Below are 24874 nucleotides of genomic sequence, written 5' to 3' on the forward strand. Positions count from 1 at the left end.
GAAAAGGAAGGAAGGAAGGGAGGAAGAAAGAAAGGAAGAAAGAAAGAAAGAGAGGGACTTCCCTGGTGGTCCAGTAGTTAAGGCTCTGTGCTTCCACTGCAGGGGGCATGGTTTTGATTCCTGGTTGGGGAACTAAGATCCCGCATGCCGAGTGGGCCAAAAAAAAGAAAAGAAAAAGAAGAAAGGAAAGGAAGGGAAGGGAAGGGAGAAAAAAGAAGGAAGAAAGGAGAGTGAGAGAGAGAAAAGACTGGCTCCTAAAAGGGTAATAGGGACTAAAAACATTCCAAGGAAGAAGATAAACTGGATCCAGGCTCACTGTTTCAAGCCAGGGGCTGAAGTGAGGCGTCTCCCAATGATCTTGATATTTCCTTGTTAAAAGAGGCTTAAAAATCAAAAACAAAGCACTGCTGTCAACCACCATTGAGAGCTATGAATTTTATCTGACTGAGGGTCTAGGAAGGCGGGCTGCAGACAAGGTGATAACTTCAAGACCAAACAGTGCTGGGCTTCTATGACCTCTGTGATATCCCCAATATCAAAAGACCTCTGTGATATCCCCAATATCAAAAGAACAGGAACCCTCTTTGTAATAAGGCCTGATTCTGGTCTGGGGCCTATGGAGGCCATTCTAAACCCTTAGTTAGGGAGAGGGGAGCCCTCAGGAGAGAGGGGAATCAAAACCCAGACAAAACCAAATCTCCTGCTCAAGATGAGCCTGCAACTAAACTTTCAGAAAAACACTAATTTGTATTACTTTTTTTTTCACTCACTGAGGAACCATTATGTGTCAGGCTGTGAGCTAGGAGATACAGCAGGAAACAAAAGAGGCATCATCCCTGCCTTCAATGAACTTGAAATTCAGTAGGTGAGGCAGATGACATATAAATGTATAATCATATATTGTGCTAAGTGATACTGAGGAAAAGACAAGGTGCCACGAGAGAGACTCAAAAGAAGGAACCTATTTTTATGGGGATCAAGGAAGTTCTCTCTGAAGACAGGACAAGTAAGCTGTGACATGAGTCACGAGTAATAATTTGCCAGTCAAATAATGGTGGGAAAAACGTTCCAGGAACCTGGAACAATGCACACGTGAAGGTCCTGAAGCAAGAAAAAGCTTAGTAATTTCCAAAAACTCAAAGGTCAAAGGCAAGAGCACAGGAAGCCAAAGGGAAAATGGAAGAGGAAGGCAGGGGCCAGATGGTACCAAGTCTTACAGGACCAGACAGGAGTTATATTATTCCTAAATGCAATGGAAAATCACTGAAGATCTTGAAGCAGAAGGATGCTATGATTCATTATGCAGCACTTAGCATTCTCTGAAATCATCATCTTAGTTTATTTGTTCTCCCATCACTGGTATATAAGATCTGAGAGAGCAAAGCTTTTATTTCTCATTTACTACTTCATACTGGCTTACTAGAGGTGTTCCACAACACTTTTCCTGAGTAATAGGTGTTTTTTTTTTTTAAGACTGTGTTGTAATTATGCAAAATATTAGAAAGTTGAAAAGGCCCTAAGGCCCCACATTTCACTCCATGGCTTATATTTAGAGATACTATTGTACATGTACGGAAGAGAGATGCACAAATGTTTACTGCAACATCAACTATGAAAAGAAAAAAACTGGAAATCATTTGAATATTGGTCAATAGAAGGATAAACAAATTATGATGTCTTGTTTTGATATACTATACAATTTAAAGGAATAAGCTAAAGCTACTTGTATTAACATGAACAAACATCAAAAACATGTTAAATGAAACAAGCTGCAATCTGATGCCATGTATATAATACCACCAAAATTTAAAAACAATACTAAATATTATGTATGGATTCATACATGTAGCAACAGTATAACGCATGCATGGGAATAATAAAGTCTAAATTGATATAAGTGGTTACCGCCAGGGAGGAAGGGAGGAAATAGCATGAGGGAGAGGTAGAGGGAGGCTTCAACTCTAACAACACAATTTTCCTTCTTTAAAAAAAAAAACTGTGAAGCAAATGTAGTACAATGCTAAAATTCTATAAACTTTGATGGTCTTTTCTGGTCTAAAGGTTTGAAATATTTTATAATAAAAAGTTTAAGAACTTTGTGGAAGATGATATAGGGTTGGAATAGAGAAACCAGTAAGGAAATTTCAGTGGTCCAGGTTTGGCAAGAAGATGGTCTGGGTTAAAAGAAACGCAATGGAGCTAAGGAAAAATACATGGATATGTTGAGTCTACAGTACTTCCTAATGAATTGGTTGGTGATGGGGGTCTAGAGAAAGAAGAATGAATCTCAGGTTTTAATTTGAGAAACTATATAGATGGAAGTGCCATTTACTGGAATGGGGAAGTTTGAGATGAAGGTGAAAGTCTACATATAAAGAAAGTCAAGAAGGTTGATAAATCAGTGAGGTATATCCTGCAACCTAAAATCAGTGGTTCTCCACCCTGGCTGCATGTGAGAATTACCTGAGAAGGTTTTCAAAGTACCAGTGCCTGGGCTTCACCCCATCCCAAATTGAATCAATCAATATGAAGCATTGGTTTTTAATTGATTTTAAATGCTCATAGCTGATTCTCACATGAGAACAATTGTCCAAAATGATAAAGGGCTTAGTCACTAGTAAGATCAATAAAGTTCACTGATAAGAAAAGCCTTAAAATGGGAAGGAACAAAGAGAGTGGAATGTATTCTGGTGGTTACATATCATTGGTGTGGACCATGTGAGACGACTTGAAAATCCACTCTGGAATAGGCAAGCCTTTCTGCTTTTACCTTTGTGGTAGTCTGTATCTCTGGAGAAGGGCGTCATCCACCAAAGTCCAACTCTGAGTAAATCAAACACCAAGACTGTGGGGTATTCATTGCCAAAATATCCAAAGCCACATGACAACAATAAACACGGAGATGCTTCATCATGACCAGGGGGAACAAAAATATAGTAAACCCTCCTCACCATCTCTCCAACTCTCTACACTCACCTGATAAACTTGTAACTTGAGGAGAAAAAGATAATTATGTTGATATATGTGGTAAGTGTTAATCTTCCAATTTAAAAGCTGGGAAGATAAATTTATTTTATTAAGTCTTAATGTTTTTTTAAAAATAATGCATCATAAAACATACTTTGTCCACGTCTTCATTACACTATTTATGGGATTATTCTCACAAATTAACTCAAAACTTGATATAATCCATCTAATGAGAGGTCAGAAGAGCTGATACAACTGCATACTTTCCAATTATATTCATCTCTAGATTAATTTTCCAATTTAAGAAAATGAAGAAAGTTGAGTCCAAAATTGAGGTATAAATTAATCATAGGAGATGAAGAAAACTAAGGAAATAATTAGATAAAGGAACATATTACTCTGATGTTACAGAGAGAGGGAAAGTTTAAAAATGGAAGATAGCAAAAAATAGATTTTGCTAGCCAAGCAATGACCACAAATGAGTGTAGTAGTAAAGGAAACATAGGGCATTGTGGAACACACAGTCTGAGGGAGGGGGGCGGCGGGGGGGAATCTCCCAAGGAAAGTGAAATTTTTAAGCTGACAGCCAAAGGATTGGTTTCCCAGGAAGAGGGAATAGTATTCAAAATTCAGAGGCAATAGGAAGCTGGTGAATTTGAGGAACTGAAAAAAGTTGAAGATGGTTCTCAAGGGAAGAGTCAGAGATGGAACAAAAAAAACCAGCTGGAAGCTGAAGACGGGGTGCTTAGCGACCAGGTTTTGAATTGTAAATTTACCATACAGGAAGAGGGAGTCACTAGAGGGTTTTAAGAAGGTAGGTGGGAGTAATATGGATGATTCTTCATTTTAGAAAGAGTTATTATGGCTTACATGTAAAGAATGAATGGGAGGCAAGAAGTCTAGGTGAGAGATAAACCATCTCTGGACTGGGATGGTGGCTATTGGTGGTAGGGGTGATGGGAAAGGACTGAGTTGAAAAATATTTAGGAGGTAGAATCAATAGGACTTGCTGATTAATTTGATGTAAGGTTGCTAATGCTAGAGAAGTAAAAAATAGCTGCATATAGCCAGTGCAGGTACCTGGGTGAGTGGTAGATTCCCTGAGTGAGGAACACAGGGAGGGGACAGCTTCTGAGGGGGAAATAGGAGTTGCCTTGTGGATGTTTTGAGGTTTAGTTAACTATGGGCCATCCACACGGTGGTACTGCCCCCAAAGTAGTTTGAGATATAGGTAGGTAGGTAGGTAGATAGATAGATAGGTGTTTTAATTTCAGGAAAAGGAAGGCAAGGAAGAGACTAATTAGATAAGAATGAGGGATTCTGCTCAATAACTTCACTTGAGGTCTTCACCACACTCACCAGCAAAGCTTCACAGAAGGCCAGGTACGGAGGAGACAGGAGCAATGAGAAGGTAGAAACATTGGGCCTATTTACTGCTGGAGATGGAAACTTGAGTAGGAAACTAACAAACGCCTCTAGGTCTATAATGAAATAGCACGTGGAGAATGGTGTCCAATTTTTATTCATCTCCCTTAGGACCAAAAAAAAAAGAAATGATCTACAACAGGAGAGATTTCTAATAAATTAAAGTAAGGGTTTCTTTAATAAGGTTGTTAAAATCTGGAATGAGTTTCTTATGAATGTAGCAGACTCTTTTTTGCTTCGAGTATTTTTATGTCATAATATTTTTCGTATCACAGATACTTTAAGTGTAACTGTTCTTGAGAAGTGCAGGGATCTTCTCAGTGCTTTTGTATAGACCTACTTTTTGCATGTGACACTCAGCTATGATTTTTAATATTTAAAAAGATAAAGTCGTAAGGTCAAAAGCAATTTTGACTTTTTAGCAATGGAACTGACCTGTGCCCGCTACAGAGAGAACAGTAAGTGTGTGTACTTCTGACCCAGGACCTTGCAATTGCAGCCTCCTCTGCACATTCCTGAGTTGAATATGATGCCACAGAACACACCCAGAAAGCGGGTCCCACCTGCAAAGTCCACTAAGGCTGTAGAAAGAACCAACTTCTGAAGTCTGAGTTTGCAGATCCTTGAAAAAAGAGCTATGTTCACTGCACTCAAGAATCCCAGCCAGCCCCAGGGAGACATATTTTTGAGGCACATAAGAAGCCTCAAAGCAAAAGGGAATCTATCTGTTCTTCTTTTCACTTTCTCAGAGAAGCCACTCAAGGCTCCCTAAGGCAGGAGCCAGAGCTAAGAATCTTATTCAGACTCATAGCAAGGATGGGTCACATAAGATATCTTTTACCCTCTCTGTGTTTAAGGTTTCTCTCCCCAACACTTTATAGTAAAATTATCCAGTGCTCGTGATTAAGCCAAGAACTAGTCTTGACCACCATTTAACCTATAAGGGTGATTGTTTTAACCACAATCTCAACTCTACCTTGGGTCCTTCAGAACCAAGATTATCAAACTCTTCAAGTCTGAGAACATCCACGTGATGAGAATTATGTTTTTAGAACATATGGATGAGAAAACAAATGCAAAAAGCTCCTCTTAACTCCATGAAATGTTTAATGAATTTGTATCTGAGTTATTGTGTCCATAAATTATAGAGGAAAAGTAATACAAGATGTGTGTATATATGGTAATTCTTCAGTCTACAAACACTGTTAGGTATTCATAAGAATAGAGCAGTGGTTGGCAACTGTTCCTAACATTGGAATTACTTGAGGAGCTTTAGGTAACTACTGATGCCCTAGCCCCATTCTGACCGATTAAATCATAATCGGTGGGAGGAGGGGTTGTGCAGGGGATCTGACTTCTAACTGTTGGTCCGGGTTAAGAACCACTGAATCAAAGTTCCCTTAATAAATCCAAGGCCTCCAGACGTCTGAGGGGTCTTGTAAACCAAGACCCCTCAGAGCCCTCTAAAGCTCTTGCTTTAGAGCTTTCAGAACAAGATTGTTGGTTAGCTTTTGTTTTGTTTCAGTTTGCGATGTTTTCCATCCACTTTCCTCATAGGCTTAATACACTGGGCCTGCATACCTTACCCAGAACCCTCCTATCCTCCCCCCAACAAAGAAAGGTTTGGAGACCAAGTTCAGTCCCGCATTTCATCTACATCCTCTTTCAAATGCCTTATGGAGCTGCAATGTAGAGAAGCTAATGGAAATATAAAATATAAAATGAATATGCCATTGAAACTCAAACCAAAGGATTGCCCACTGTCTGAAGCTTAAAAGAAAATTGCTTTTATTGGTACATCAATTAGTAACACTCATTTAATTCCAATTCATAAAAGCATCTCCTTACATTTATGACTGATCATAAACATCACTTATTTTCCAAAGACTGCTTGGAAAGCTAAGCTCTCAAAAATTTTGATTAGTCTTTAATCATTTGAATGTACTATTCTGGTTTTCTCCATACAAAGAAGCATAACTAATTGTTCTGAACTGATGGAAGGCTTGAGAATATACTGCACAAAAACAAAGACACAGCATATGGTAAGTAGATAGCTAACGCTTTGGGCATCCTAATTTGATACTTGCTGAGAAAAAGTGCAAAATTATCATGGTTGTTCCTAATATGTATTCACAGAATGTCATTGCTCAACAGCGAACAAAAATCTTGTCTCTGAATTCTTTCACAAAGAAACGTGTAGAGCTTTAAACAGTATAAAATATTACCAAAAAGTATGTATGTTTTTGAAGCGTCACTCTTTTATGGACGTGAAGTGGTGTGGTAGGTGGTGGAGCAGTTTATAAATATGTACAGGTCACCTCTATTTGGTAAATGCTTAATGGGCACACTTTCAATTAAGTCTTCCAAGCTGAATTAGTGGTTAACAGACACCATAAAAGAATTTAATATGAGGTTTAGAAAGAGCCATTGTTATCACCAAGTTACTTTGTTATTGGTCATTGTTATTACCAAGTCACTGTTCTTTAGGTGCATTTCTAAAGTAAACTTGGTTTGCTGATCTTATTTCTTTGTTCTGCCTTTCTTAGTTGGCACTTTTCTTTGGTCCTGTCTTATTGTTGTCATCATGACTATTATTATTTATCTTTCTTATGAGAAATACAAATATATCTCAAGGCATAAGACACGGGAAAATGGAAGAACCACAGCACAGGTGAAACCAAAGTTGGTGAGGTGGTATGAAAGAAAATGTGAAATCTTAAACTTCTTTAATACATAGCACAGATATCTACTAAGGATATATTGTGAGTGTGCAGATAAATTTGTATGTAGAGTTAAAATTCAACTCCATGTTCTATAAGATTTATTGTGTATAATTAAAATGTCTGAGCCAAAGACCAGTATATGAAGAGGCAGCCACAGGAAGAGTCAGCTGGCCAGAAGCACCTTTCTTCCTGTCACAGTGGAGCCATCTAAGAAATTTGGGGGATCAGGGAGGTGAGGCTACAGGTGGAACCAAGAAGGCCATGAAGTCTGTAAATATGGACAAGGGATTGTCAACATGGAGTTGTGATTCAAAGCCAAACAGTCAGGAACCAGGGAATATAGGGAAAGCCAAGGTCAAAAGAGTGATGCATGAAAAGCCATATCTGAATCAGGGGTACAGATTAACAGAGACACACCAGAGATTTGGTCTCATTTATTTGTTAAAACCTAACAAGGATCATAGAAAGAGATCAGATTTGTGGTTACCAGAGGCAGGGCATGGGGGCAGGGGGAATTGGATGAAGGTAGTCAAAAGGCACAAACTTCCAGTTATCAGACAAATAAGCACTAGGGATATAATGTACAACATCATATAATGAACACTGTGTGTGTCATATTTGAAAGTTGTTAAGAGAGGAAATCTTAAGACTTCTCATCACAAGGGAAAATTTTTTTTCTATCTCTTTAGTTTTGTATCTATACAAGATGATGGATGTTCACTAAACTTATTGTGGTAATCATTTTATGATGTATTTCAGTCAAATCATTATGCTGTACACCTTAAACTTATACAGTGCTGTATGTCAATTAAATCTGGATAAAACTGAAAGGGAAATTAAATAAAAGCTCTGGGTTTAAAAAAAAACACAACAAGGACCACCTCCAACAAAAAGCCTATTTTACTCTTCCCACTGTGACCAATTGGGACAACCTGAAAAGTTGGCCCCCAAATGTAACTAACTGGTAAACAGCTGTATCAATCAGATTCTGACTTTCCCACATTTAGGGCAAACACAGTAATTTCTAGTATCAAAGTGTATAAGTTATATTTTAATACATATGTTATTTAGGTTGTACTATTAATATGTGGAAGTTACTGTTTTTGTTTGACAGAAGTTTAATGTTAAAAAGTAATTTTAGACTTCTCCTTGGAAAATTAGTGAAAAAAGTGGCCTACACCATTCAGAGTTACATTGTTGCTGTTGAAATAGAAGCCCAGAGAGAGCCAGGTGGCTGAGAGGGTCTTGGTGCTCTGGCAGGGTATCAGGTCTGTGCCTCTGAGATGGGAGAGCCAAGTTCAGGACATTGGTCGACCAAAGACCTCCTGGCTCCATGTAATATCAAATGGCAAAAGCTCTCCCAGAGATAACCATCTCAATGCTAAGACCGTGCCCCACTCAATGACCAGCAAACTACAGTGCTGGACACCCTATGCCAAACAACTAGCAAGACAGGAACACATACCCACCCATTAGCAAAGAGGTTGAGTAAAATCGTAATAAGGTCACAGACACCCCAAAACACACTACCAGAAACAATCCTGCCCACCAGAAACACAAGATCAAGCCTCATCCACCAGAACACAGGCACCAGTTCCCTCCACCAGGAAGCCTACACAACCCACTGAACCAACGGTAGCCACTGGGGGCAAACACCAAAAACAACAGGAACTATGAACATGCAGTCTGCGAAAAGGAGACTCCAAACACAGTAAGTTAAGCAAAGTGAGAAGACAGAGAAACACACAGCAGACGAAGGAGCAAGGTAAAAACCCACCAGAGCAAACAAATGAGGAGGAAATAGGAAGTCTACCTGAAAAAGAATTCAGAGTAATGACAGTAAAGATGATCCAAAACCTTGGAAATAGAATGGAGAAAATACAAGGAACGTTTAACAGGGACCTAGAAGAACTAAAGAGCAAACAAACAGTGATGAACAACACAATAAATGAAATTTAAAATTCTGTAGAAGGAATCAAGAGCAGAAAAACAGAGGCAGAAGAACAGATAAGTGACCTGGAAGATGAAAGAGTGGAAATAACTACCACACAGCAGAATACAGAAAAAAGAATGAAAACAATTGAGGACAGTCTCAGAGACCTCTGGGACAACATTAAATGCACCAACATTCAAATTATAGGGGTCCCAGAAATGAAGAGAAAACGAAAGGGACTGAGAAAACATCTGAAGAGATTATAGTTGAAAACTTCCCTAATATGGGAAAGGAAATAGTCAATCAAGTCCTGGAAGCACAGAGAGTCCCATACAGGATAAATCCAAGGAGAAACATGCCAAGACACATATTAATCAAACTATCAAAAGTTAAATACAAAGACAAAATATTAAAAGCAAAAAGGGAAAAACAACAAATAACATACAAGAGAATCCACATAAGGTTAACAGCTGATCTTTCAGCAGAAACTCTGCAAGCCAGAAGGGAGTGGCAGGACATATTGAAAGTGATGAAAGGGAAAAACCTACAACCAGGATTACTCTACAAAGCAAGAATCTCATTCAGATTTGACGGAGAAATTAAAACCTTTACAGACAAGCAAAAGCTAAGAGAATTCAGGACCACCAAACCAGCATTACAACAAATGCTAAAGGAACTTCTCTAGGCAGGAAACTCAAGAGAAGGAAAAGACCTACAATAACAAACCCAAAACAATTAAGAAAATGGTAATAGGAACATACATATTGATAATTACCTTAAATGTAAATGGATTAAATGCTCCAACCAAAAGATACAGACTGGCTGAATGGATACAAAAACAAGACCCATATATATGCTGTCTACAAGAGACCCACTTCAGACCTAGGGACACATATAGACTGAAAGTGAGGGGATGGAAAAAGATATTCCATGCAAATGGAAATCAAAAGAAAGCTGGAGTAGCAATTCTCATATCAGACAATATAGACTTTAAAATAAAGACTATTACAAGAGACAAAGAAGGACACTACATAATGATCAAGGGATCAATCCAAGAAGAGGATATAACAATTGTAAATATATATGCACCCAACATAGGAGCACCTCAATACATAAGGCAAATGCTAACAGCCATAAAAGGGGAAATTGACAGTAACAGAATCATAGTAGGGGACTTTAACACCCCACTTTCACCAATGGACAGTCATGCAAAATGAAAATAAATAAGGAAACACAAGCTTTAAATGACACACTAAACAAGATGGACTTAATTGATATGTATAGGACATTCCATCCAAAAACAACAGAATACACTTTCTTCTCAGGTGCTCATGGAACATTCTCCAGGATAGATAAATCTTGGGTCACAAATCAAGCCGTGGTAAATTTAAGAAAATTGAAATCGTATCAAGTACTTTTTCTGGCCACAATGCTATGGAACTAGATATCAATTACAGGAAAAAAACTAAAATATACAAACACATGGAGCCTAACAATATGCTACTAAATAACTAAGAGATCACTGAAGAAATCCAAGAGGAAATCAAAAAATACCTAGAAACAAATGACAATGAAAACACGATGACCCAAAATGTATGGGATGCAACAAAAGCAGTTCTAAGAGGGAAGTTTATAGCAATATAATCCTACCTTAAGACACAATAAAAATCTCAAACAAGCAAACTTTACACCTAAACCAATTAGAGAAAGAAGAAGAAAAAAACCCAAAGTTAGCAGAAGGAAAGAAATCATAAACATCAGATCAGAAATAAATGAAAAAGAAATGAAGGAAACAATAGCAAAGATCAATAAAACTAAAAGCTGCTTCTTTGCGAAGAGAAACAAAATTGAAAAACCATTAACCAGACTCATCAAGAAAAAAAGGGAGAGTACTCAAAAAAATAGAATTAGAAATGAAAAAGGAGAAGTAACAACTGACACTGCAGAAATACAAAAGATCATGAGAGATTACTACAAGCAACTATATGCCAATAAAATGGACAACCTGGAAGAAATGGACAAATTCTTAAAAAAGCACAAGCTTCAGAGACTGAACCAGGAAGAAATAGAAAATATAAACATATCAATCACAAGCACTGAAATTGAGACTGTGATTAAAGTCTTCCAACAAACAAAAGCCCGGGTCCAGATGGCTTCTCAGGCGAATTCTATCAAATATTTAGAGAAGAGCTAACACCTATCCTGCTCACACTCTTCCAAAATACAGCAGAGGGAGGAACACCCCAAACTCATTCTATGAGGTCACCATCACCCTGATACCAAAACCAGACAAAGATGTCACAAAGAAAGAAAACTACAGGCCAATATCACTGATGAACATAGATGCAAAAATGCTCAACAAAATACTAGGAAACAGAATCCAACAGCACATTAAAAGGATCATACACCATGATCAAGTGGGGTTTGTCCCAGGAATGCAAGAATTCTTCAATATATGCAAGTCTATCAATGTGATACACCCTATTAACAAATTGATGGAGAAAAACCATATGATCATCTCAATAGATGCAGAAAAAGCTTTCAACAAAATTCAACACCCATTTATGATAAAAACTCTCCAGAAAGTAGGCATAGTGAGAACCTACCTTAACATAATAAAGGCCATATATGACAAACCCACAGCCAACATCATTCTCAATGGTGAAACACTGAAAATATTTCCTTGAAGATCAGGAACAAGACAAGGTTGTCCACTCTCACCACTATTATTCAACATAGTTTTGGAAGTGTTAGCCACAGCAATCAGAGAAGAAAAAGAAATAAACAGCATCCAAATTGAAAAAGAAGAAGTAAAATTGTCACTGTTTGCAGATGACATGATACTATATACAGAGAATCCTAAAGATGTTACCAGAAAACTACTAGAGCTAATCAATGAGTTTAGTAAAGTAGCAGGATACAAAGGTAATGCACAGAAGTCTCTTGCATTCCTATACACTAATGATGAAAAATCTGAAAAAGAAATTAAGGAAACACTCCCATTTACCATTGCAACACAAAGAATACCTAGGAATAAACCTACCTAGGGAGACAAAAGACCTGTATGCAGAAAACTGTAAGACACTGATGAAAGAAATTAAAGATGATCCAAACAGATGGAGAGATATACTATGTTCTTGGCTTGGAAGAATCAACATTTTGAAAATGACTCTACTACCCAAAGCAATCTACAGATTCAATTCAATACCTATCAAACTACCAATGGCATTTTTCACAGAACTAGAACAAAGAATTTCACAGTTTGTATGGAAACACAAAAGACTCTGAAGAGCCACAGCAATCTTGAGAAGGAATAACAGAGCTGGAGGAATCAGACTCCCTGACTTCCAACTATACTACAAAGTTACAGTAATCAAGACAGTATGGTACTGGCACAAAAACAGAAATATAGATCAATGGAACAGGAGAGAAAGGCCAGAGCTAAACCCACACACATATGGTCACCTTATCTTTGATAAAGGAGGCAAGAATATACAATGGAGAAAACACAGACTCTTCAATAAGTGGTGCTGGCAAAACTGGACAGCTCCATGTAAAAGAATGATCCCTAACACCATACACAAAAATAAACTCAAAATGGATTAAAGACCTAAATGTAAGGCCAGACACTATAAAACTCTTAGAGGAAAAAATAGGCAGAACATTCTATGACTTAAATCACAGCAAGATACTTTTTGACCCACCTCCTAGAGAAATGGAAATAAAAACAAAAATAAACAAATGGGACCTAATGAAACTTAAAAGCTTTTGCACAGCAAAGGAAACCATAAACAAGACGAAAAGACAACCCTCAGAATAGGAGAAAATATTTGCAAATGAAGCAACTGACAAAGGATTAATTTCCAAAATATACAAGCAGCTCATGCAGCTCAATATCAAAAAAACAAACAACTCAATCCAAAAATGGGCAGAAGACGTAAATAGACATTTCTCCAAAGAAGATATACAGATTGCCAACAAACACATGAAAGGATGCTCAACATCACTAATCATTAGAGAAATGCAAATCAAAACTACAATGAGGTATCACCTCACAGCAGTCAGAATGGCCATCATCAAAAAATCTACAAACAATAAATGCTGGAGAGGGTGTGAAGAAAAGGGAACCCTCTTGCACTGCTGGTGGGAATGTAAATTGATGCAGCCACTATGGAGAACAGTATAGAGGTTTCTTAAAAAAACTAAAAATAGAACTACCATTCGACCCAGCAATCCCACTACTGGGCATATACCCTGAGAAAACCATAATTCAAAAAGAGTCATGTACCACAATGTTCATTGCAGCTCTATTTACAATAGCCAGGACATGGAAACAACCTAAGTGTCCATCGACAGATGAATGGATAAAGAAGATGTGGCACATATATACAATGGAATATTACTCAGCCATAAAAAGAAATGAAATTGAGTTATTTGTAGTGAGGTGGATGGACCTAGAGTGTGTCATACAGAGTGAAGTAAGTCAGAAAGAGAAAAACAAATACCATATACTAACACATATATATGGAATCTAAAAAAAAAAAAAAATCGTTCTGAAGAACGTAGGGGCAGGACAAGAATAAAGACGCAGACGTAGAGAATGGACTTGAGGACATGGGGATGGGGAAGGGTAAGCTGGGACGAAGTGAGAGAGTGGATGGACTTATATACAGTACCAAATGTAAAACAGATAGTTAGTGGGAAGCAGCCGCATAGCACAGGGAGATGAGCTCGGTGCTTTGTGTCCACCTAGAGGGGTGGTATAGGGAGGGTGGGAGGGAGATGCAAGAAGAAGGAGATATGGGGATATATGTATATGTATAGCTGATTCACTTTGTTATAAAGCAGAAACTGACACACCACTGTTAAGCAATTATACTCCAATAAAGACGTTAAAAAAAAAAGTAATTTTAAAGTTTGCTTTAAAAGTTATAAAAATTCTAAAACCTTTTAAAACATATTTTCAAATGTTTTTAAAAACATTTTGAATCATTCTTTCTTGTGAGAATATGATGATAAAAGTATATGATTACCTGATATTAAAATATATCTTAGGGACTTCCATAGTGGCACAGTGGTTAGGAGTCCTCCTGCCGATGCAGGGGACACGGGTTTGAGCCCTGGTCCGGGAGGATCCCACATGCTGCGGGGCAACTGGGCCCATTCACCACAACTACTGAGCCTGCGCTCTGTTGCCCGTGGGCCACAACTACTGAGTCCACATGTCACAACTACTGAAGCCCACGCACCTAAAGCCCATGCTCCAGAACAAGAGAAGCCACCGCAATGAGAAGCCCATGCAATGCAACGAAGAGTAGCTCCCGCTTGCCGCAACTAGAGAAAGCTTGTGTGCAGCAACGGAGACCCAACACAGCCAAAAACGAATAAATAAATTTATTTAAAAAAAAAAAAAAAATATATATATATATATATATCTTAAAGCTACAATAATTAAAACAATGTGATACTGGTTCAAAAAATAGAAAAATTGATGAGAGTATAATGCCAAATATATATGTGTATATATACATATGTATATATGTGTGTGAATAAATGTATGTAATCATAAGAGTGTCATTTCAAATCAGTCAGAAAATAATAAATTATTCAATTAGTTACATATTTGGGAAAAGTAAGATTCTTTCCTCACATTATACATCAAAACTAATTTCAAGCAGAATTTGAAGATAAATATACTCATCTCTTGATGAATTACAAAAGTGGAACAGATCACTCAAACCCTGCCAAGACACATTTCTTATTTTAACATGAAATACTAGGAGAAAAATGTCTGAATATTAATTATAATAGTCAATAATATGAGAATGCATATATTCCAGATATTATCAAGTAAATCCTAAATTTGCACTCAGAAAAGTCAATGGCCTTATATTCAAATGTTGGCCTTCTTTTCCACCAAATCTTTAACCAAAGCAGCCAATAAAAGTAAGATTAATTCCATTTCTTTCATTTGTTCATTTCAGCTAAGATTCTTATCAGAAGTACAAATGATCAAAAGTTTTCAGTAGAAGAATGAATAATGACATGATAAACTATAAACTAAATCATCATTTACTTTACTTGGAAATTATATTAAAACATTTTTATAATTTAAAAAGTTAAATGTCAAAAATAAAATAATAAAAGAATGGAAGGAATATAACTGGAAATTTGTCTGATCTCACTAGAGGGAAGTCTTTCAACCCATAATACCAAAAGGAGGAAACATAAACACTAACAGATTTGACTAATAAAATTTTTAAATTTCAGTACCTAAAAAATAATACAAAGAATTAAAAGTAAAATAAAATTGGAAAAATATTTTTAAACACACCTGGCTGACAAAGTGTTAAATCCTAAACATATAGAATTCTTAATAATTAATGAGGAAAAATGAGCAATGGGTAAGAATCAGAAATTAACAAAATAAAGAATTGATGGGGGCTTCCCTGGTGGCGCAGTGGTTGAGAATCTGCCTGCCAATGCAGGGGACACGGGTTCGAGCCCTGGTCTGGGAAGATCCCACATGCCGCGGAGCAACTGGGCCCGTGAGCCACAACTACTGAGCCTGAGCGTCTGGAGCCTCTGCCCCGCAACAAGAGAGGCCGCGATAGTGAGAGGCCCGTGCACCGCGATGAAGAGTGGCCCCCACTCGCCGCAACTGGAGAAAGCCCTCACACAGAAACGAAGACCCAACACAGCCAAAAATAAAAATAATAAATAAATAATAAATTAAAAATTAAAAAAAAAAAAAAAAAGAATTGATGGGAAAAAATTGTCTCACATTTCACATAAATATTTGAAAACTGTCAAATTACCACAACAGTTACAGTTTTTCTGTAAAATTGGCAAAGATTTAAAATTTGAGGTGTCAAGATACCTAGATTTATTGAAAGTTTTGTGAAAAGTTTTTGTATAAAAGTCTACTTTTATACATTGCTGGCGAGAATACAAGTTAGTGCAATATATATGGAGGACAATGTGGCAGTAAGTAACAAAAACCTTTAAAATATTCATACTTTTCAATATAATAATTTTATTTCTAGGAATTCATAAGAAAAAATTGAAAAATACCTAAATATTCAACAGGAACTTGATTATGTTATGGTATATTCACACTATCGCTGAAAAAGTTTATAGGTTATTATTATACATGTTATAAATAATTTTATTCTGACATGAGAACGTGACACAAGGAAAAGAAGTTTAAAAAACAGTATTAATTAGCATAGTTACATCAAAGTGATGGGATTACCATTCAGGACAGCACTACAGCTTCAGAAGTGCCCTCCAAAAAGATAGAAGTCTTTATACTATTGAACTGCCAGTAAAATACATAGGCAAGATATACCAAATGACAACTGTCAAGATGGCGGTGAGTCAATCTTCATAAGTAATATAAATATGTAAAAAACAGACAGCATAGCACTCTATACTTTTAGCAGGATATAGCAGCCATCTAAATGGCCCTGTTAGTTTTTAAAGCCATTATCATCTTGGCTATAAAACTCTTTACCATAAAAATTAAGTCCAACTGAATTGCTACATGGAATGCTAAAGGAATTTGATATTTTCTGAAAATCACAGAGAGCTAAGAACAAAAAGACTGTCAAGATGCTATAGTTGGGCAATGCTCTGATATGTGAAGTGGATGGATCTTTCAACTCTCTCAGCCTCTGACCCTTTCCACATTTAATTGGTAAACATCACAGCAACTTAATTTGGCATAGCGTGTACAGTATAATGGTGGAAAACATCTGATTTTCCAAAAGGATGAATACTGGAAACCAAAAACTAGTAGCCTCATATTGGTTTCTAAAACAAAATTCTCAACAAACTATTAAACCAGTAGATGTAAGTTTGGAAGAAAATGATAAAAACAAATCTTCCAACCACAAGATTGCTTTCAGCCACTGAAAACCCAGGTTAGAAAAAGCCACATCATCCACTGCAAAGAGGACTTAGAAGCAGCATGTCACTACTTCCCACTGATCTTCCAGGTGGACCCCTGCGGCTAGCTGGTTCCACGCACATTCCTTTCCCCACTGTCAGCCACTGTGTCCCTGAAGCCTTTCTTTCCTGTTCCTAGGCCAGGCTCTATTCCCCTGGTGCTCACCCTAGCTTGGCTGCAAATAAGCAGCTGTGCTGAGAGTACTCAGACTCCCTCCAGAAGGTATACGGCCATGTGCTCCACAAAACAATGGGGGGATGTATCTCCAGCCCTCAGATTTGAGAGTAAGAGTGATGAATCAAACTGAAGGTGTCAACACGTGGTTTCTTTCCACCAGACGATTGTTTTCATCAACAGGAATTATTCATAAATAGTCCAGAGAGACACAGGAGTGGACTCAGCACCCAGGGTGCCTTTTCCTGGATAAAGCACCAAGATACTTTCTAAGAAATGCTTGTAGGTAGGAGCCTTCTAGACATACACACTGGAGAACTGAGTCAGCCTGATTTTTGGCAGCTTTGTCTAAGTTATTCCGTCTTGGATAGAGTTGGTTAGTGCCTCCTAGAACTGGTCTCCTGCCTGCTGCCTTGTTCCAGATATTTCCTAGGCCAGCTGGCAGAACTCTGCACTGGCTGTTTTATGAACTAGATCAAGCCCTTAGCAGAGCCAGTTAATTATACCGTTCATCATATTTTGCAGGTCTGGGTTCTGCTGGGTTAGAAAGATTGGACATATCAGCTAGCATTCACTCTCATAGAAGCAACAGGGTCAGCAACCATTTTATAAATCTCAATTTACTTCTGAGATGCTTCAATTGAATGAGCAATCAATTTAACCAACTACAATTCTTCCCTGGTTTAGGATCTGCATAGGATGGAACAACAAAAGCAGAAACCACAGCAAATCCTGGGCTGCTCAAATGTAAAAGCCCTCCATATGCTCTCTTAGACAGAGTAATAATACACTTCCAATATCTATGGAAACTCCAACTTTAAAACTTACTAGTGAGTCCCTCTGTCTTTTAAGTAAGTCCCTCTGCCTTACATAAAAAGAAAGATTATCAATGGGCATCATCACGTATTATCTCCCCCACCATAACCCACCCACCAACATGCTCATATACAAGTACATCTGATACATCTGGCTATACACTACACCCAACAAGAAGACACTTCATATGACTGGTCAAGTTGACACTGAATATTTATGAAAATTGACTAAAAGCTAGGTCATAAAGCTAGCCAATTTGAAATCATTATGTGAAATAACTGGTATCACACAGAACATATCATTTCACCCCAATGTACTTTAGTTATTAAAAAATATGTAACTAGAGGAAAAAATACTTGAAAATTTAAAATACATTTCTAAACAAACTATCAAGCAAAAAAAATAAAATGGAAATTATAAACTATTTAGGAAATATTTAGAAAAAATAAATATTTAGAAAAATACCAGGATTATATAAATATTATGTACCAAAATGGTAGGACACGGTTAAAGAGGTTCTTAAAGTTTAGTCTTAAATGCTTACATTAAAAAGAAAAGCTCAACTTAATGAAGTGATCATACAACCGTAAGGAATTAGATAAAAGAACAGCAAAATAAACTCAAGAAGATGAGAGAAAATAATAAAAATAATAGCAGAAGTTAATGAAAAAGAAAATAAACATATAATGAAGAGGATCAACAGAGGTCAGAAAAGTAATAAAATATACAAATCTCTGGAGAAAATAATCAAGGGGAAAAAAGAGAAAGGCATTTTAAAAAATTTTAATCAGGAATGAAAAGGGGCAAAGCTATAATTGCTACAGAGATTAAACAGATAAGATGTTATGAATGAGTTTGTACCTATAAACATGAAAACTTAGATGAAATAAACAGATATATACAGCTTAACAAAAGAGTCCTATAAGCTTTCTTTTTTTTTTTTTTTCACACACACACACTGTATTTTATTTTTACAAGAGATAAATAGACTGACACCAAGCATTGTACATGGATGACCACAACAAAAGCAACAATGATTGCAATTACCAAACATGAAACACACTCATACTATCCTACAAGCTTTAAAGAAATTGAATCAGTAGTTCAAAATAGTCCCATTACACACACATACATACACACACACACACACACACACACACACACACACACACACACACACTGGATCCAGACAGATTTCTAGGAAATTCTACCAAATGTTTGAGCATTGGGAAATTCTAATCTTATGCAAACTATTTCACACAATGGGAAAAAAAATCATTTGTGATATAACTTTGCCTTCAAAACCTGATGAAGATATTATAAGCAAAGAAAAATATAGGCCAGTCTCACTAATGAATGAATACAGATTCAAAACCTCTAAAACATAAACATTTTTATAAAACAAATCAGATGGTGGATAAAAAGATAATTTGTTATGACCAAGTTGGTGTTTCCTAGGAAACCTAGATTGGTTTATCATGAGAAGAGCAATTAAAGTAACTCACCATGTTAACATGTTAAGGTGAAAAAATATTGTATCTTAACAGAAGTAGGAAAAACTGGATAAAACTTTACATCCATCTGTGATGTAAAAAAATAAAAGCAACAAACTCCTTAGCAAACTGGGAATAGAAGGCACTTAGCCCAATAAAGGGCATTTCAAAAAACCCACAAAAACCTCATATCTAACAATGAAACTCTGACAGCATCTTCTATAAGATCAGGTTCAATATAAGGATGCCTGTCTTCATCAATCTTATTCTACATTGTTCTGGAGGACCTTGCACAGTAAATCAAGAAAAAGAAATAAAAGCTAAAGGACTAGAAAAAAAGAAACAAAAACCTTCATTATTTTACAGATATGATCACTTACATAGAAAATCTCAAAAAACAAAGCTTAACACATAGGGGTTATTTAATAAATGTTTGTTGAGAAAAATAAGCAATAAAATAGTTGTGAGGATTAAGTGAGATCACTTATGTTATTTGGCACATAGTAGGAACTTAGTTACTACTAATTTCCTTTCCCTTAAAATTTACTTTTAGGTATCTATGTCACGAGGGAAAAGGATTTTTAAAAAGTAAAAATTTCAACCCAATGTTCATAGCAGCATTATTTACAATTGCCAAGATATGGAAGCAACCTAAGTATCCATCAACAGATGAATGGATAAAGAAGTGTGTGTGTGTGTTTGTGTGTGTGTGTGCGTGCACGCACGCAATGGAATACTACTCGGCCATAAAAAAGAAGAAAATTTTGCCATTTGCAACAACATGGATGAATTGGAGGGTATTATGCTAAGTGAAATAAGTCAGGCAGAGAGACAAATAATGTATGATATCACTGAATATGCAGAATCTAAAAAATACAAGAAACTAGTGAATATAACAAAAAAGAAGCAGACAGATATAGAGAATAAACTAGTGGTTACCAGTGGGGAGAGAGAAGGGTAGGAGATTAAGAGGTACAAACTATTATGTATAAAATAAACTATAAGGATATATTATACAGCACAGGGAATATAGCCAAAATTCTATAATAATTATAAATGGAGTGTAACCTTTAAAACTTACAAATCACTACATTGTCCACCTATAACTTATAATATTGTACATCAACTATACTTCGATAAAAAATGTTTAAATCTTCAATAAAGTATTAGCAAGCAAAAAATAAAAAGTAAAAATTTAAATTAATACGAAGGATGTTAATTATACTTCAATTTTAAAAATGGTTAAAATGTTTAAAAAAAAGAAGGATGTTAGATTCAAAATCAATACACGAAAGTAAACTGCATTTCTAGAGGTCCACAACAATTGGCTAAAATTGTAAAGTTTTTTAAAGATACAATTTAAAATAGCAACAAACATTTTAAAATACCTAGTATAAAATAAGGAAGGTGTAAGTCTTCTAAAGAGAAAACTAAAAAACTTTATTGAAGATATTAAAGAACAAATAAATAACTAGGAAGATCTATCATATTATTGGGTGGAAAGACTGAACATCATAAAGCATATCATAATTCTCTCTAAATTGATCTACAATGTCAGTGCAATTCAAATAAAATTTCTATCAGACTGTGTATTATGTGCACGTGAAACTCAACAAGCTGATTCTAAAATTTACATGAAATAAAGGGCCAACAAAAGCCAAGACACTCCTGAAGAGCAAAATGTGGGGTGGGGTTGGGAGCTCCCCCCTCCTAGATACAAAGATTTACTGTAAGCTATGGAAATTAAATCAGTGTGATACTGGTGCAGGCATAGACTAATAGATCAAAAGAAGAAGAGAGAGTCTAGTAACAAACCCATGCTAATATGGAAAATGGAAAACTACTTATATATGGAAATGACACTATGTCAATTGTTTATCCAAAAAGAAAAAAAAAGTTGTATCCCTATTCTAACACAAAAATGAACTGCATTAGATTAAATACTTCATATGGAATACCAAATTATAAAATTTTCTAAAGATGATATAGAATGCTTTTTTCTTTGCTGATTTATTTGGTTGCGCCAGGTCTTAGTTGCAGCAGGCAGGCTCCTTAGCTGCGGCTCTCGGGCTCCTTAGTTGCAGAAGGGTCTTAGTTGTGGCAGGTGGTCTCCTTAGTTGCAGAATGCATGTGGGATCTAGTTCCCTGACCACGGATCAAACCCGCATCCTCTGCATTGGAAGGCAGATTCTTAACCACTGTGCCACCAGGGAAGTCCCTAGAATGCTTTTCTTTATAACCTTTTATTTCTTAAAATTAAAAAAAAAGAAGCAAATAATGCAAAATTTAATGAGAAGATCGATAAATTAAATTGCATTAAAATTAAGAACTCGAACTCATGATTAAAAATGAAATGCAATAATTAAAAAAAAAAAAAAAAAAAAAAAGCCAGACCCTTAGCTGTTTAAAAAAAAAAAAAAAATGAAATGCAAGCAATAGAGAAGAAGATGTTTGAAATATATACAACCAGTAACGGGTGTTAGAAAGATATATGCATATATTTTAAGAACTCCTACAAATCAGTAAGAAAAAGGTATACTCAGTAGAAAAAAAAGGGCAACTGACATGGACAAGTATTTCATAGAAAAGGAAATACTAAAACACAAACATATGAAAAGATGATTGAGGGGGTATTCACAGGGTTCACCGTGGAGCATGTGTATGGCTTGCTGCCCGCTGTAATTGGCCTCTTCTTTTCCTGGCTGCGAGGCAAATGAGGGCCCTGAACCAGGTGGCTATAAGAGGAGTGGACTCAGAAGGGAGTGCCAGAGTTTGTGCCCTGGTGGCAGTGGTGGTACTGATCCAACACATATTCACCTTGAAGAGGAAGACACAGTGGAAGATCAATATCATTGAGATGAATATTGGATAGCTAAGACATGACAATCAAGAGTCCACTGTCTTTGTAAAAATGATGCCAAAATTGCAGAAACATTCGATTCACATCAAGAACTCCACAAAGGTAGAAGAAATTATCTGTGATCCTGTCAAAGGAGGAGGTGTCATACTTCAGCTACTAACAGACTTTGATATGACACTAAGTAAATACAAAGGAAAAAGATGCCCAACATGTCATAATATCACTGACAACTGTAAACTGGTTACAGGTAAATGTCCAAAAAAAAAGATATTCAACTAAAGGAAAGATATTCTCTTGAAGTTGATCTAGTTCTTACCAGAGATGAAAAGTACATTTATATGGTAGAATAGTATACTAAGTCACATAATTTGCTTGTTGAACAAGCTTCATCAAAAGCTAAATTTAAAGAATTTGTGGAAGAATTTGAATACATGTTCAAGGAAGGATATGAGAATTTATTTGATAAGCTCCAACAGCATAATATCCCTGTGTTCATACTTTTGCACTGCATAGGTGATGTACTTAACTGTCAAGCTAGTGTTATCATCCAAATGTCAAAGTGGTGTCCAACTAATGGATTTTTTATGAAAATGTGGCTTTTTTAAAGCATATAAAGGGGAATAAATATAATATTTAACAAAAACAGACTATCTCAATCCACAGTAAGACAATAGCAACATAATTCTGTTTGGAGACTCTCTAAGAGACAATAATAGCAGATGGAGTAGTCGATGTTAAACACATTCAGAAAACTGAGAATCTAAATGAGAGAAGGGGTGAACTTTTAGAAAAGTGCATGGGCTCTTATGATATTGTTTTAGTACAATTTAGTACTCACTGGAGGTAGTCAACACTACCCTACAGAAGATTCTATAAACAAGTATCTTTTAGGAACGCCTCTCTCCCATAGGAGAAATTGATACTAGATCTGCTCATCTGTTTATCTTGCTGAAAGACTGCTATTCATAATATATTCTTGCCCTTGAAGTTTTTCCTTTGTTACTTCTATGTTTTCAAATATGTTGACTGCATCAGCTGGAAACTCTTTTTTCTCTACCTCTCACAACACACTTCATTTTTTGAACAGGTAAAAAAAAAAAAAAAAGAAAACTTAATGCCAAAATTAGAAAATAACTCCCTACTTTTCCAAAGTCAATTTTGCAGTTTAATATTATCATGCACTTTGTGAGGAGTCTTTTTATACTGGGAAAGTTTATGTAATTTTGAAAAGAAGTTTCATGAAATGGAAATAATGTTCATGATTTCAAGTGTTGCTGTTTTTATAATACAGATAAATCATGCTGATGGTATCACCATCTCCTGGAAAAAAAGGTGGGGGATGATTGACTGACATCTTTAATGACCAGGAAAATGCAAATTAAAACCACAATGAGATACAATTCTCAACACACCAGATTGGCAAAAACTAAAAAGTCTGACAATATAAAACGTTAGCAAGAATGTGGAGCAACAGAAACCAACACATCGCTAGAAGGAGTGTAACTGGTCAGCCCTACTTTGGAAGAGTTTGTCATTAACAGTAATTTTGACATGTGCATAAATTATGACCCCCCAAATTCTACTTCTATATATATGCTCCAAAGAAACCCTCACCCAAGTATATTAGTTGCCTATTGCTGCCTTAGCAAATTAACACAAATTTAGTGGCTTAAAACAGCACAAATTTATTCTCTTACAGTTCAGGAGGTCACAAGTCCTAAAAATCAAGGTCGGTAGGGCTGCATTCCTTCTGGAGGCTCTAGGGGAGAATTCAGTCCCTTGCCTTTTCTAGCTTCTGTAGGCTGCCTGCATTCCTTGGTTCATGGACCAATTCTCCATCTTCAACTGAATTTCAAAGCAGTGCAGCATCTTCCAAACTCTGGCCCTCCTGCCTCCCTATTGTAAGGACCCTTGTTACTACACTGAGCCCACCCAGATAATCCAGAATAGTCTCCCCATATCAAGATCCTTAGCTGAATCACCTCTTCAAAGTCCCTCTTATGAGGTAAGATATTCACAGATTCTGAAGTTTACGATGTGGACATCTTTGAGAAGCCATTACTCAACATACCACAAAAGTAAACCAGGAGACATGTACAAAATGCTTATAGCAGCATTATTTGTAACAGCAAAAACAAGAACAGCAACAACAAACCCTAGAAATAACTCAAAAGTCTATCAATGATAGAATGGCTAAATTGTGATATATTTATTCAAAGAGATATTATACAGCAGTGGATATTATTACTATGCATTTCAACATGAATTAATCTCAAAAACATAATGGTGGGCAGAAAAAGCAAGAAATAGAAGATTGTACATGGAATGATTCCATTTATACAACGTTCAAAGACAGAGAAAATAAAATTGCGTATCGTATAGGAAAACATACATAGGTGGCAAAGCCGTAAAAACAAAAAAAGCAAGGGAATAATTACAGGATGGTGATAACAGGGGTAGGGCTCAGGAGGGAGGACAATAAAGTTGTGAAGGGGCAGCAGACAACTTCAGGGGTAATGGCAATGTTTTATG

At 36.4% G+C, this 24874-nt stretch overlaps 1 protein-coding gene and 1 pseudogene across 2 annotated transcripts in view; one reads left to right on the forward strand and one right to left on the reverse strand.

Moving 5' to 3' along the window:
• Positions 1-24874, reverse strand: part of PDE11A (phosphodiesterase 11A) — a 430340-nt gene that overhangs the window by 377582 nt on the left and 27884 nt on the right. The window lies entirely within an intron of this gene.
• LOC309663207 (cytosolic 5'-nucleotidase 3A pseudogene) lies at positions 21906-24522 on the forward strand (annotated as a pseudogene). Its single transcript has one exon. The product of its transcript is annotated as a cytosolic 5'-nucleotidase 3A pseudogene (transcript).

The sequence above is a fragment of the Balaenoptera physalus genome (genome assembly GCF_965194825.1).
Source record: "Balaenoptera physalus genome assembly, chromosome: 6".
NCBI classification, from domain to species: Eukaryota; Metazoa; Chordata; class Mammalia; order Artiodactyla; family Balaenopteridae; genus Balaenoptera; species Balaenoptera physalus.